We start from the raw sequence: 14,591 nt of genomic DNA on the forward strand, positions 1-14,591 counted from the left end.
GGGAATCGCTTGCCACAGAGAGGCAGAATTCCAGTGCAGGTATAGCACATTCACTAGCTCTTAGCTTGTAGGTGCTTATGTGGTCTAGTACAGTGTTTTTCAACCTTTTTTCGGCAAGGGCACACTTGTTTTATGAAAAAAATCATGAGGCACACCACCATTAGAAAATGTTAAAAAATTTAACTCTGTGCCTATATTGACTATATATAAAGTAATTCTCTTGAATAGGAATCAAATAAACACATTTTTTCCCACGGCACACCAGGCAACATCTCGCGGCACACTAGTGTGCCGTGGAACAGTGGTTGAAAAACACTGGTCTAGTAGTCTGCTTTCATAGTGGGTTAAAAGCTGGTCACAGTGAAATTTGTTTCACAAATGTAAAACAGTATGCTTTTGTATAGATGAAGTTTCTTTAGGTTGGCTTTACATGTTTGTTTTGCCACTGTTCTGGGTTTTTTGGGGTGTGTGTGTGTGTGTGTGTGTGTAATTTTATCTTATTTGCTATATGTGGGACTCCCCTCCAAACATAGATACCAATGTATGAAGTGTGATGACACACACTTTTGACATCATTTTTCTAGCTACAGATCCGGTGAAAAAAATCCTCTTATTTCCAACACGGCTACCTACCTGTAACTCTTATTTCCTGTTGTTGGTGCTGAAAAGCATGCACGGAGGGGGGGGGGAATGGGATGCCTACACTGGTTAACAAATGTGACTGTTCAAGAACCACCTGTAGTCCTTTTGAAATTTCAAAACTTGAAAGATTAATTGCTCCTCCTGGGCCTTTCCTTCTTTACTCTCTGTTTCTAAATGGGAAGAAAATCCCATTTCGACAGAACTTGCTTCCCCGGAAATGTACTTTGGAACTCAGCCTAGCCCAGCTCAATAAAAAATCAATGGGAGATGGTCTGCACTGTAAGCAAGTGATATATAAAACTGGGAACCTTCAGGTGAATCCGATGTTGCAGTGTTGCTCTGTTCAGAGGAAAAGGATCTAATGATGTAAAAAAATATATGTAAGGTTCTCTGTGTTGTGTTGGGGAAATTTTGATCAGGGGTGCTGCTGTCAGAGCAGGACTTTGGGCAGGAGCGAAACTAGGCTTTATTTCATCTGGTTCAAAGACCCAGTTTGACAAAAAACAAACAAACCCAAAAAACAAAAAAACCATGTGTTTGTGTGCACCCCTCTGGAGGCTTCACCAGGGGCAAAAAAACTGGCTCCCCCCCCACTACAGCTCTGCTTTGGGGCAGAATGAGCAGCCCCCTCCCACAAATGCAGCAGCCCTGGATGCATTTTTTTTTCTACATCACCTCCCATATGACTATTAAGTCTAGAGTCTAAAACAGGCATAGGCAAACTCGGCCCTCCAGATGTTTTGGGACAACTCCCATCATCCCTAGCTAACAGGACCAGTCATCAGGGATGGTGGGAACTGTAGCCTCAAAACATCTGGAGGGCCGAGTTTGCCTATGCCTGGTCTAAAAGGACCTCAGCTCACCACTGTTTTTCATGTACTGGTTGCACTGTTGCCAAAAGTTTCAACCAGCCTTGCCCAAACTTGTGCCCTCCCCATATTTGTGGACCATAATTCCCATCATCTCCAGCCAGCCCTGCTGATTTAGGTTATTTGGGCTTGACCCTGCTCTCCCCCCCGCACCATTCTGAGGCATAGAACAAGGTCCCAGCTTCAATTCCTGGCGTCTCTAGCTAGGGCTAGGAATGTCCCCTCTGCTCAAACCCTGGAGAGCCTCTGCCGGTTAGTGCAGACAGGACTGAGGTGGGCGGAGCAGTAAAAGGTAGCTTCCTATTCCCCATTGAACTCAGCGTGATTTACTTATGAAGAAACATTCGGGGATTGTGCCCCATGCCTCACAGTTCTCCGTAGCAAGGGGATTTTCACCGGCGATGACACGATCGCGGTTCAGCCTGCGACGCATTTGCTGCGAGCGTTTTAATTCAGCTCTACATCCTAGCCAAAGCAGCTTTTGCATCCCTTTGCAAAACCAGACAACCATTCCCTTGTAAAGCAAAGCAAGACACGTTTTTCCACGTCCAGAGTGTTGCTGCTACTGAACGCAGACCCATTCTTGCTCCTGAGACGATTTCTCCCCGCCCCGCCTCCTGCGGCACCCTCGCTTCTTCTGACAAGCCATTGCGAGCATCGCCGCTTTTAAGGCTCCTCGGGCGGCATTGCCCCTTTAAGAGCGCTCCAGCCTCCTTCGGCTTGCGGGCCTCCCCTCGCCTGCTCTTCATTCTCTTCTCTCCTCCTCCTCTCCTTTAGCGCGCCGGTCTGCACAGGTGTGGGCGCCCTCTAGAGGCCGAATCCGGGCGAGCCGAGCAGCGACTGCAGCCCCTTTTGAATGTGTCTCTCAGTCTGCCTCCCTGGGAAGTCAGATCGAGGCTGGAGTTCCATTGGAACCCTGCGCTGCATTCCTTTCCATTCATGCTGGGCAGCAGCGGCGGCGGCGGCGGCGGCGGCAGAAACGCAAGTGGAGCGCGGAGCCCGGACTTGCGGCGCGGGGGTTGTTCAGTGTGGAATGTAATCATGGCAGGCGCCTCCGAAGCAAGCTCCGATTCAAGCTGTAAGTCACCCCGTCTAACTTTCCTCTTTGAGGCTTTCCGTGGATACGTTTCTAGGGTGGGCTTTTTTTTTTTTGTATGTTTGTTTTGTTTGAAAAAAGCAAGCGATCGTTGCAGAGAGGAAGACGCGAAAGAGGTGGTTTGCATGGAGAGGGTTGAGAGAGCGTAGCGAAACGCCTTTCTCCGCTTCCCTGGCTTGGCTCCGAGATAGTTGAGCCTCATTCAAGAGAGACACACTCACAAAACACACACACACACACACGCGGAGATGTTCAGCCTTTCTTAGCTCGGAGGAAGCCTTTTCTGTTATACTGGGGGCGAGATGGTGGGGGGCAAAGATTTGCGGTTCCGGACGCGGCGAGAGACCCGCTTTCCATTTAGTTGATTTATTCATTTCTTTTGCATGCGGGAGGAGAGAGGAGTTTGCTGGATTCTTTTGCTGGGTGGGATCGGCTACGCCGACGCCACGGCGCTGCTATTATTTGGGGGTGGTGGTGTCTTTGGTATGTGAGCTGTGTGTGCCGGGGAGATCGTAAAGTAAGGAAAGCGCGTGAGACTAGCACACACACACACACACAAGCAAGCGCGTGCACACACATACACGCACACCAATGTGGCATGGGGGTGGGGTGAGAAAGGGACCGGCTCATCGCTTGGCCAAAAACGCTAGCCCGGAATGGTGTGGTCGGAAGGCTTTTTCCCAAGGGGATTTCGGCATCGGGAAGAGCGAGAGAGACTGCACGAGTCCTTCGGTGAAAAGGAAGAAGAGAAATGTGGCCAACGAGGCAGGCTCGGAGCGGGAAGAGTTGACAATGAGACGCGGAGGAGCGCTGGCAATTAAAAAGTGTGCGTAGCGAACGCGGCACCTCGGCGGCAGCCTTTGCAACGGGCGAGAGAAGGGCGTGTGTGCGCGCGTGGTTAGCGGCGGCCGTAGTGGCGGGTGGTGGAAACGAAATGGAAAGGACTGGAATGGATCCGCATGTGGTTGTAACAGCGACGCAAGAGATGCGCGGCGGGGAGGGAAAGCGGAGCGGGGGTGGAGGGCGGCGGCGGCGGCCGAGCACGAGGAGGAGCAGCAGCGCTTCCTTGGAGAGCTTTGGAGGCACTAAAAATGTGCCGCCGCGCTGGATCCGTGCATGCGGAGGTCTCGTCTCTTTGCCTTTCTCCTTCCCCAAACACACCCCTCTGCACACCATGCCTGGCGAAGGGGGAAAAGTAGGCAAGGACGGAGCTCGCCTGGAGGCGGCGGCGGGGGGAGAAAACTGCAGCAGAGCTGAGCGAGGACGGCAGACTGCGTGTGTGGCTGCGCGGGTGCAGCGTGGCGCTCGGACTGCCGCTTGCCAGCTCTTTCCGCATTTACCTTGCGCTTGTGGGTTATTCTCCAGGAGCTCCTGCCTGCCTCCGCCTTGCTCGGAGGGAGGGAGGGAGGCCGGCGCCTGGCGAGCGTCTCTGCAAGCCTGCTGTATTGCATCTTTTCCTTCCTTTTTACCTTGGGGGGTGTGCCGAGAGTGTGTGTGTGGAGAGAGAGAGAAGCTGGCTTTGGATAGACACTGTCTTTTTTTTGGCTTCGGAGGCTGACGAGGGGAGGGCAGCAGCTTCGCAGTGCGAAAAGTGACTCAACTCTCCAGTCATCCTCGTCGGCGCAATGGACCCGGCGGAGATGGTCGTGTCATTTCCACCAACCATTCCCCCTTGCTCCCTCTCTCGCTCTCATCGCTCTCCTGATTTGCAAAAGGGGAAAAGTTTGATCGCAAATATTTTTATTATTACTATTTTCCTTTTATTGGGAGGTCGGGGACTGTGGACGTAGGAAGGAGGCCCGCTGAGATCGGACCCCCTCAGGGCACAATCTTGCAACCCACAGCAAGTCTAAAGGGGGGGAAACACCATTTTCTCCCCATGCCTAGTTTTGGCGTCATGCCCCTTCCGTGACCCAAGCCTGCCCGACCCTCTTCCCCCTAAATCTGTCCCTCCTGGCACCCGGAGTTGAAGAACTTTGCCTGGGGAGCGAGTCGTCCCTTTGGCTTGGGAAGAAGCCCCGCGAACTTAGCGAGAGATGCCCCAGCCCAGCCGGAAGAGTCCCCGCGGGGCTGCCTCGCTGCTGTGAGGCAGGGTGTAGGTGCCCACACCTTGGTTCTCCTTGCTGGGAGGCTTTCCTCCATCCAGCTTGCTAGAGTTCCTCCTTCCAAAGGGAAACCGCTTTCTCCTTGCTTGTCAACTTCCCTAATGGGCAAGCAGGAGCTAATCTAGCCAGCCAGCAGTCCAGTGACTCCAACCCCCCACTGCCCTCATTGGTATTAAGGGTGGCGGCTGCTGATGGGTCTTGTTGTATAGCCTATTTCGTTAAGCATAATAGGCCCCCCCACCTTTTTCTGCCCCCATCTGGTAATGAGAGATTCTGTGGACCAGGAGTGCTGTAAGGATACAAGGAGCCTTTGCACAGCGCTTGGAAAAGCACGTAGCACCATATTATGGGTTATTCATTCATGAATTATTCTTGCTGATTATGGTGTAGTTTAGGAAAGGCTCCGATGCTCTGCCACCCAACAGCAACCCTCCTTGCACCCAGATGATAAATATAGCTCTGTGGAGCGAATAAGAGAGGCTGTTGTGTGTTGTGTGTAGGTGTTATCCATAATGCATATGTATAAGCCTTTACATTAAACAAAAACTGGAGGTTGTAAACCACCCTGAACCCTTTCGCGAAGGCAGGGTAAATGTCTAGGTAAAGAATAAATTTGTTCAAATAAAAATAAGTCCATTTATGCAGAGTGTAGCTCTTGCTTGCATATTTGCTTTTCAGAATTGCTTTCCTAGAACCACTCTGCTAGTTATTGGGTCCTGTATGTGTGTGTGTGTGTGTGATACAGGTATAAAATCTATGTTTCCAAAGCACACTTGCAAGGCTCCAGCATATTTGAGTGCAGGGCTTTGCAGACATTCAGATGTGGTCTGGGTCCAGTCAATAAATGAATATTTGATCCTTTTTTCCCTTTGATTTTTTTATGTGTGTGCATTCTTCCTTTCCATCCAGTGAAATTCTCTCTCATCACCTTAGCCGTGTGTTTATGCATATTGATTAAGCGTCTAGATTGACCCTCCTTGCTTCACAATCCCCCAGTCAGAGCGGTTCTGACTGGGGGATTGTGAAGCAAGGAGGGTATAGGCAGAATTTACATGAGATCACTAGTTACAGAATGAACCTAGTTAGGGATCTGGTAAATTAGGAAGAGGTGTGGGATTTAGCCTTTCTAGTTAAAAACCCTTTCCCCACACCCTCATGCCCACGTGTTTTGAAGGAAGTATCCTCAATATCGTACAAATTAACATTTACAATAATCCTTTTAGAAACACAGCAGGAAGAAAAGTTCAGATCGAAAGCTGCCTTTAGGAAGTAGTTTTGCCTCTCCCTTAAGATAAAATCTGTAAGCAAACAGACTTCTTAGAATGCAGTTGGTTATTGCCCTTTCAGTGGAATAAAAATTATTCATCCATTTTTTTGTTGTTGCAATGATGGGGAAGAGGGATCTGCAAAGGATGAGCACAGGGCTATTGACTGCATCAAAGGTTATTCATTTGAAAACATTTCCCTCTGTATAGCATCTAATTGCTTCCTGAACAATCTCAAAGTCTTTTGTATGTACTCAGTGGGTAAAATGAGTGACTCGATATCTCTCTCTTAAGATACTGGTTGTGACCAAATTGTGCAGAGTGAGGAAATCAAAGCAAATTAGCAGGCCATCCCCCTACAACTTGCAGCTAGAGGCAGAGATAATTTCTTAAGTGGGTTATAAAGAGAAGAGGCTTTTTAAAAAAATATCTTCTGCTTCAGACTGTTTGCATAGTTCAACTTGTTTTATATTAGTAAATTACAGTGCTGGTGGTGCTGAGACAATATCGAGTCTGTGTGGGTGGGAAGGAAGTTTAGATCCAAAATATGTGATCGTGTAACAGAGCAAGAGGCTGTGGGGAATGCTAGATGGTAATTTGCTGTGTTGCAATCTGGATCTGTATTTTTGTTTTGGATCCCGGTGATTCCTCCCTTTAACCTGATCTGCCTGTTACGATTTAGATCCCATTGTGCCTAACATGCATGTATTCCTCTCTGGTATATTTTGCAAAAACAATAGCCAGAGGGCGATTCTTGCTTTTCACAGTGGGATTACTGGGTGTTCTGTCCCATTTGTATGATACCATAGCAAGCTTTTCAGGGACACTAAAACACCCCTCCTGCCAAATTAGAATGTATATTAAACTATGTTCTTACGTTCAGATATGTCCAATTGTTGACAACATTCTCCATTGGGATCTGGACTGCTTGTTCCATTAGCAAGTGCCATCGTTTTCAGATATTTAGGGGAGGGGCCACCACTCCCTCCCCTCATAGAGCACTTGCATTATATGTAAAAAAATCCCACCCTCTGTCCCTGGCATTTCTAAGTAAAAGGATCTTAAGTAGCAGTGCTTGGAAGCCCCTTTTCCTGAGACACTGGAGAGCTAGAACTAGAAGTATTTATTTTCTACATTTATAGCCCACCTTACTTCCATCATGGTACTCAAGGTGGCATATGTTGGGTTCATAAAGGTTGTCTCCCTGACCAGATGTGCACCTGCTTCAGCATCATAGATGGACCAAGGGTTTGATTTAGTATAAGGCAGCTTCATATGTTCATGTAAAACGTTATTAATTTATCTTTAATAGAATGTTTCTAAAATAGTATATTGAATGTAAACTTTATTTTTCTGGATCTCCCCACACCATTTTATTTTTTAAAAAAACCAGTGTTCTCCCAACAAACAGTCATCCCCCACATGATAATCACATCATCAGATCTATTTACCTTGCTAAGCCAGTTGTTTTCATACAGTCACTCACCCAGTTTTTAGATTTCACTTTACGGTATGGGAATTGTGATTTTTACCTTGATCCTAAACATGCAAACAAATGCCACTGATTTCAGGTGAGTTTGTTTCTAACAAGTTAAGTGAAGGAGTACAGCCTTAATTATTAGGAAATTTAATTTCTCTCTCTCTCTCTCTCTCTCTCTCTCTCTCTCACACACACACCCACACTCACACCCACCCACACCCACACCCCTTTAATGCTGCCCAGCCTGGTGTTTGTGTTTTGTGTTTGTTTGTGTGTGTCTCCTGCATGGTTACCAATTTTTTAAAAAAAATTACTGCAGCTCACTCTCTCACCCCACCCCCAGGAGAGTTGGGGGCAGAATGGAAGGCAGCGCTAGAGGGCTTATGAGAATGGTGTGCATTTTGGGGAATTGGAGGCTATGAATGACTCCTGAACTGATGATGAATGCTGGCATTACCGTTAGTTTATGCCCTCTGCCACTTGTGCTGGTGAGTGGGCTTGTCTCCTGCCTGAATGGAGGGTGTCAATTGAGGAACCCCACTGTTTGTTTCTGAAGTAGGCAAATGCCCTCTGGAGTCAGTGTGAGTGCTGCTTGCAGGATGCAGTTTTTGGCGTTGCATCTGACTCAAATTTATTTTGAACCACATCACTATCCCTAACAGTCTCCTTTGTAATAAAACAAATGCACACAGAGGCCCAGAGGCACTAATTACCTATCCGAGATGCTTATACCAAGCCGACATCCATAGAAATTTAACTGCCCTGCAGTACATACACAGTTATCCTCACAGTACCCCTGAAAGATAGCACCATGCTATTATCTCTGTTTTATAAGTTGTGGACTGAGATGCGAGAGTGTTGCTTTACCTTACTGGGGTGTTGTGAGGACAAACACCCACAACTGTAGACATCTGTGTACATCTGTTAATGCTCCTTTACATTCAAGCACATTCACATTTTCTCCAGTCTTCAACCCTGCTGTCATGTCATAGTAAAATACTAGGGGGACTTAGCCAAAGTGATACAGAAATCAGTGGCAAGTAAAAACTGGACTGAGAAGTGTTGAGCCACCACTGTGGAACACATCCTGTGATTTGCTTTTTGTTGGGCTTCCTCTGATTATGAAATACGGTAGATGTAATGCGTTGCAACTGACCTGATGAGTGGTCTTCTGGAAGCACACAACACCCAGAGTTCAGCATCTTCACTAGCTTACTGTTGTTTTCCAATGGCAAACAAGATGCCTGGGATTGATGGGAATTGAAAACACCCAGAGGGCACCAGGTTGGGAAAGGCTGCTATATCACACTGGGGAGTGATTCCACCCTTTTATACATCATGATTGTATTTGCTGCAGGTACACTGGTGTTTTCTGAAGCAGTGAAATATGAATGACAACTGCCCATCCATTTGCACATGTATCAGAAGGTCACTTTAAGGCACAACCTTGTGCATTCATTTGTATGGGTGTTAAGAACATGTGTCTGTTCGTGCTTCCCATGTTTGCTCTAGGAAAACAATATAGCCTCAGCAAAGATGGTTGCTGCCAAACATGGAGATTCTCTAAGATTTTCTAAGACATAGGTTTCTCTGATAACCCTAGGTTTGCCACTTTCAGCTCCAGTATGTGCCACAACATGTGTGACTTCATGGAACTGTTTATGCTACATCCATCACCCTACAGTAAACATCTAGTGCAGTGGTGAACTTTGCTTGCCTATAGTCTCATTGTGGTACGCCATATTCTGTGCGATGGGGGGCAGTGGTTAGTGGTTCTTGGTTGTGGGAAATCTCCAGTCTGTTATGTGAAGCTTAATAGCCAGCTTTGGGTAAGTCACTTTCAGCCTACCTCACAGGTTGGTTGTGAGGTTTAAGTGGGGGAAAGGCACAATACAAAATTTTAATGTTAAAGCTAAATGGATTTGGTGGGAGGGAGGCAGAGTTGGATTGTTATTTGTTCTTAAAAGCACCTTAAAGTACCTAACACTGCAGGGGAAATGAATAAAATTCAAAGTTATATTGTTAAAATGGAAAACTGGGCTGAAATTAATGAACTGAAATTCAATAGAGATGAATGCAAGGGCAAAATAAAATGCACAAGTATAGGGCAGGGGATACCTGGCTTGGCAATAGTACATGTGAAAAGGACCTTGGGATTCTAGCTTGATTACAAGCTGAATTTGGGTCAGCAGTGGGACATGTCTTCATAAAAGGCCAAGTCAAATAAATATTAGTTTCACTTTATTCTGCACTAGTCAGACAACATTTGCAGCACTCTGCCCTGTTCTGGGTGCCATCCTTCAAGGAGGATATAGATAACTTGGATCAGAGCTAGAGGAGGGAAACAAAGATGGGTCTACACAGCAGGAGCTATAGCCAGGGTTATGGAAAACAAATCCAATGAGCAGAAGTTGATGGAACTGCCTACATTGAGCCTTGAGAAGGCTGAGGGGGAAACAACAGCACCATTCAAATACCTGAAGGGCTGCAACTTAGAGGATGCGCCCAGACTTGTCCTCTGCTTCCCTAGTGGGCAGAATGGGATCTTAAGTTCTACAAAGGCAGGTTTCACTTGAACATTAGGAGAAATTACCGGTAGTTGAGTCTAAGAATAGTTCCAACAATGGAACCAGTTACCTGATGATGGGCTCTGCCTCACTGGAGGTCTTCCAAGTAGAAGCTGGGCAGCCATCTCTTGCGGATGCCCTGGCCCTGAATTTCTTGCATTGAGCAAATGGTTGGACTAGATTGCCTACAAAAATCCCTCCAACTCTTGCGATTCCTCAGTGAGATGACCCGTAATGGTGGTGAGGTTTCACTGAAATACAGGTTTGCCCCACAAGTACCAATACTCCCCTGCAGTGTGTATCTGTAGGGGGGTGTTCTTGTGGGTTCAGTTCTAATGGATGGCACTGAGGTATAGCCACTGCCCCACATGTTTGGAATATGCACCCTAGGATATGTCCCAGATCCTCACTGTTGCTAAATAGTGGTAGCACGCAACTAGCGTTGTGTTAAGTGACCTTCTGTCACGGGAAATAGAAGCAGTGAGAAAGGCATATGTTAGGGTGCTATTTGCTTTTGGATTTAATGGTGTTGCACATGGATTTCTCATTGTTGCCAATCTCTGATACCCAAGGCGATTCTTCTGGCAGCTGGCAGACTGTGAGTGCATACGACTCGCTTTTGTGTGTGTAAACGCACACAACTTGTTAGTCCAGATATATTTGGGTGTGTTATTTGATCAAAAGCCTTTTGTGGTAGGCTGCTGAAGTGGTGGATAAAAGGAAGGTGTACTTAGCAAATTCAGTTCATCTCAAGCGTGGGTAATGCCTTTTCATAAAGGATGTCTTTTGACCTGCTAAGAGGTGTGGGTCCAGTTTCACCCTGTGAAGAGCAGCCGCTCAGCACTTGTAGGGGCGGTCAATCCGTGTGTTTAGAAAAGAGCTAAAGAAACCACACTGCTCCTCAAATAAAAAGCTCAGTCATGTCTGTGCATTTCCTCCTGGAGCAGCCATTACTTTTGGATGATGTGTTTCTGTTCCAGCTTGACCTTTGCTGCTGTTGCTTTTATGTCATCCCCTGTTCCCAGACCCTTTAAGCCCTAGGCAAATGCCTTTTAGATACCGGAGAAACATTAACTGACCAGCAAGAGTTTTGTTTGAAACATGTAGCATATACTTCGGAGGTTTTGCTCATTTAGCAGGGGCGCACAGAAAGCACCTGCCCCAACCTCTCCTCTTTGTTCTCTGTGGAACAAAATGCTGAAATTCCCTTCTGGTTGCCTGAACAGTCACTGGACTTTAGATGTCAAACCTCAGCCTAAATTAAATGTAAAGGGTTTTCCTCCCTTCCACTTCTGGTGAGTGAAGATGCTAGATGATCTCATAATATTATGTAATTAAACTCCATAAGATTAGTTTTGTAAGTGATGACATTTTACAGCTGCCAAGATTATCTGAGTCCTTTGTTTAAAGTATTTTCTCTTTGTAAACTCTGCGAGAGGAGCATTAAGTGGAATGGATAGGCTGGGAGTGTTTGCCGTCCTCATTTACTGTTGAGGAATTGAGGAGTGTGTGCAGGCCCATGTGTTTTGTTGGCATCAGGTTGTCTCGGGAGACAATTGAAGAGAACCTTTGGAGGTGTAGGCAAAACGTTGGAGAGTTACCACACCTGCTGTGGCTGTAGAGACTGACACAGGAGAGAGATGTTTTGTTGCAGCTGGGGCAGGTGAAGGTAGATGCATCATGGCGTTCCTTCTCCCTGTGTTCCTCTCAGTGGTCATTCCTCCTCTGGACACTACTGTGGATACACAACCTGACTGATAGTCAACAGGCGCTGCGATTGTCTGCAAAGGATTCCCACATGATGGGGGTGAATGCTGCTAGCCTTCACGCCATGTTTGCAGACAGCCTTGTATCGCAGAGTTGGTCTGCCAGTTGGCCTGGTGCCTGAAGCCAGCTCCCTGGAGATCCTTGGGGATCCTGCCATCTTCCATTCTGTGGACATGACCAAGCCAGTGTAGACAGAAGTGCGAACATGCTGGGAATGTAGTTGTGGTCTTTGTTTGAGACTCTGTCCTGCTATGTGATGCCCAAAATCTTCCTGACGCAGCGCATGTGGAAGGCGTTGAGGTGCTGCTCCTGATGGGAGTGAGTTGCCCACATGGCCCTCGGAGCCATCTGCTGGAACTGTAGTCTAAATTACTTGTTATATCCGTTTGAGGACCTCTTCCTACTGTTCTGATACATTAAAAGATTTTTGGGGAAAAGGAATACTCTGCAGAATCTGCAATCTTGTGTATTTTGCTTTTCTTCTGCCAAAGGGTTTACTGTAATACTTTACCCTGCCTCAATGTGGCAAGGTAGAAACCACCTACAGAAGAGTGGACTGCTCTGCCCTCCTCTATCTATCTATCTATCTATCTTGCTAGAGGTGCCAGGAGAGAGAGGGCAAAAGAGCCAATTGCTGTTCTTTTCTGTAGCAAGCAGGAGTTACTGGAGGATCGGAGAACAGAAAGCAGCAACTTCCAAGGCAGGAGACACAGTTTACACTTGTGGGGCCTTTCTTTAGTCTCCTTGGAAGTTGCTGCTTTCTGTTCTCCGATCCTCCAGTAACTCCTGCTTGCTACAGAAAAGAACACCCCCAAACCCCCCAAATTCTTGCAGGAGATTCAAAACTCCTTGCTACAGAGCAGCAATTTGCTCTCTGACACCTGCTGTTTCAGGTGACCATGAAGATAGGTACGCACATAAATGCTTCTTAAATAGCCGCACTGGAAAACCCATTCTCTGGTCTTCACAGCCTCTTGGGTGGCATTGTTAGTACCTTTGCCTGCCTGTATCACTGGGAGTAAAAACTTGTTGCTCTGATCCCGGATCAAGGACGCTGACTATTACTGCGTATGAAAGATGGACGTTCTAAAAGGTGGCCTGCCGGGTAAAATCAGATTGGCTTTCACTTGGTTCTCCATAAACCTCTGCTGAAGTGGGCTGTTACCCATCCTCCCTCAGAGGTCCTCTGGAAATGCTATCATTTCTTTCCAGGGATACGACTCCTTATTTCTGCCGAAAGCATTGCCTCCCACTTGGTGGCTGTGTCAGGCCCTGGAATGTATTTCAGCGCCAGGGCTTGGTCGTGTCACAGGCAAAATAATAATAGACGTGTCTCTGAGGGTGCGCAGAGTGCACTTCCTTCTTGCTGCATGATTAGAACCTCCTGCATCTTTGACACAGTCTTGACTCTGCAGCTCCAGCTCTTCTCTTCAGCTCTTGCAGGAGCCCACTTTGCTAAGGCTGACAGCTTGCAGAGCAGCCTGTGGGCTCTCCCTCCCTCCCCGCTCCCCCCCCCCTTCGCCTTTTCCTATCTCACACATCCAATCTGCTGGCCAAGTTGGCACTGAGACCGAGGAGAAGTAGTAATCCAATTTGGGCACTTTAACTGCACTTTGCTAACTGTGCCTCTGGCCAAAGCTTGGGAACTTTAATCTGCCTAATGACCTCGGCTTCAGGGACTGGGGGAACTGACTGACGGTCATTTGTTTTATTTATTTGCTTTTACTTTTCAATGGCTGTTGGGGGGAGGGGTGGAGGGAGGTGGATTTGACGCAGGTGCTGAGGTTGCTAGGGCCCAGTTGCTGGTGTATGTGGCATCCTGCACAAGCCATAACTTTTCCTATAGCAGCAGAGAAATGTGGGCCTTTTTTGCAATTTAATTCTTTTTTTAGCATCGTTCTGTCTTGTTCTCCTCCTCACCTCGTATTTTTTTATTATTTAAAAAAATCTTGTAGAGACAGCATCACCAGGCAAGTCAGTTTCGCAATATATTATTATTTTTCAGGAATGCTCAGCCAAGAAAAATAAAGTGCCTCTCTCTTCCTTTGGTTGCCTACTGTTTAATGTACAAAATACAGGGGTGGTAATTGCATTAAAATGTATATAATTATACCATAGGAAAAAAAGAAGCCTTGTTAATTGCACGGGTGTTTTGAACTGATAAGTGTTGAGTGATTCATGTTTTCTTAGGAGTTCACTAAAGCAGAGCTGTCCTCCACAATGGGAGAGGCTTGTTTTCATACGATTCAGAGACAGTGAACTAAACATAGAATCTGAGCTGACTTCACTATTGCCTAGGCCCACTGTGCCTTACTGGGCTCTTTGGAAACTGATCCTGCAAGGTGCTGAGTGCCCAATCCAGAAGTAAGTCCCACTGAGTTCAAATGGGCTTACTCCCAAGTAACGGTCAACAGGATCGTGTTCTAAAGCATTCACACATTCCTTTTTTAAACAGGAAAATAGGTTTGTGAAGCTAAATCCCAACTGCACATGTGCACATGGACACTGGTTTGCACATACCGCTAAACTATGGTTTAGCACTATGTGGGTGAACCTCAGCAAGCCCGAGGAAAGGGCGGGATTCAACTAATGAGTCCTGTCAGTAGAAGCCCTGTATAAAGACTTATGCTTGTGCAATGGGGCTCCCCCCGCAGTACCCCATGAAATTGGCTCTGGGGGTTTGTTAGGCAAACACTTGGAACAGCATGTGGTGGGGGAGAGGGGGGTTAATTCCATCTGGCAAACCAAAATGATTGCCTTGAGGGAGTGATCGCCTTAGCAGGAAGTTGAATCCTTCCCA

General features: G+C 46.9%; 1 protein-coding gene across 1 annotated transcript in view; it reads left to right on the plus strand.

Annotated features, from left to right (window-relative positions):
- The first annotated feature begins 2,321 nt into the window (after positions 1 to 2,321).
- PLXNA1 (plexin A1) overlaps positions 2,322 to 14,591 on the plus strand; it is a 283,818-nt gene continuing 271,548 nt past the window's right edge. The window contains 1 exon segment of the mRNA XM_033141063.1: positions 2,322 to 2,589. The gene's annotated coding sequence lies outside the window, so the exon portion shown is untranslated.

Source organism: Lacerta agilis, chromosome 2 (assembly GCF_009819535.1).
Source record: "Lacerta agilis isolate rLacAgi1 chromosome 2, rLacAgi1.pri, whole genome shotgun sequence".
Lineage (NCBI taxonomy): Eukaryota > Metazoa > Chordata > Lepidosauria > Squamata > Lacertidae > Lacerta > Lacerta agilis.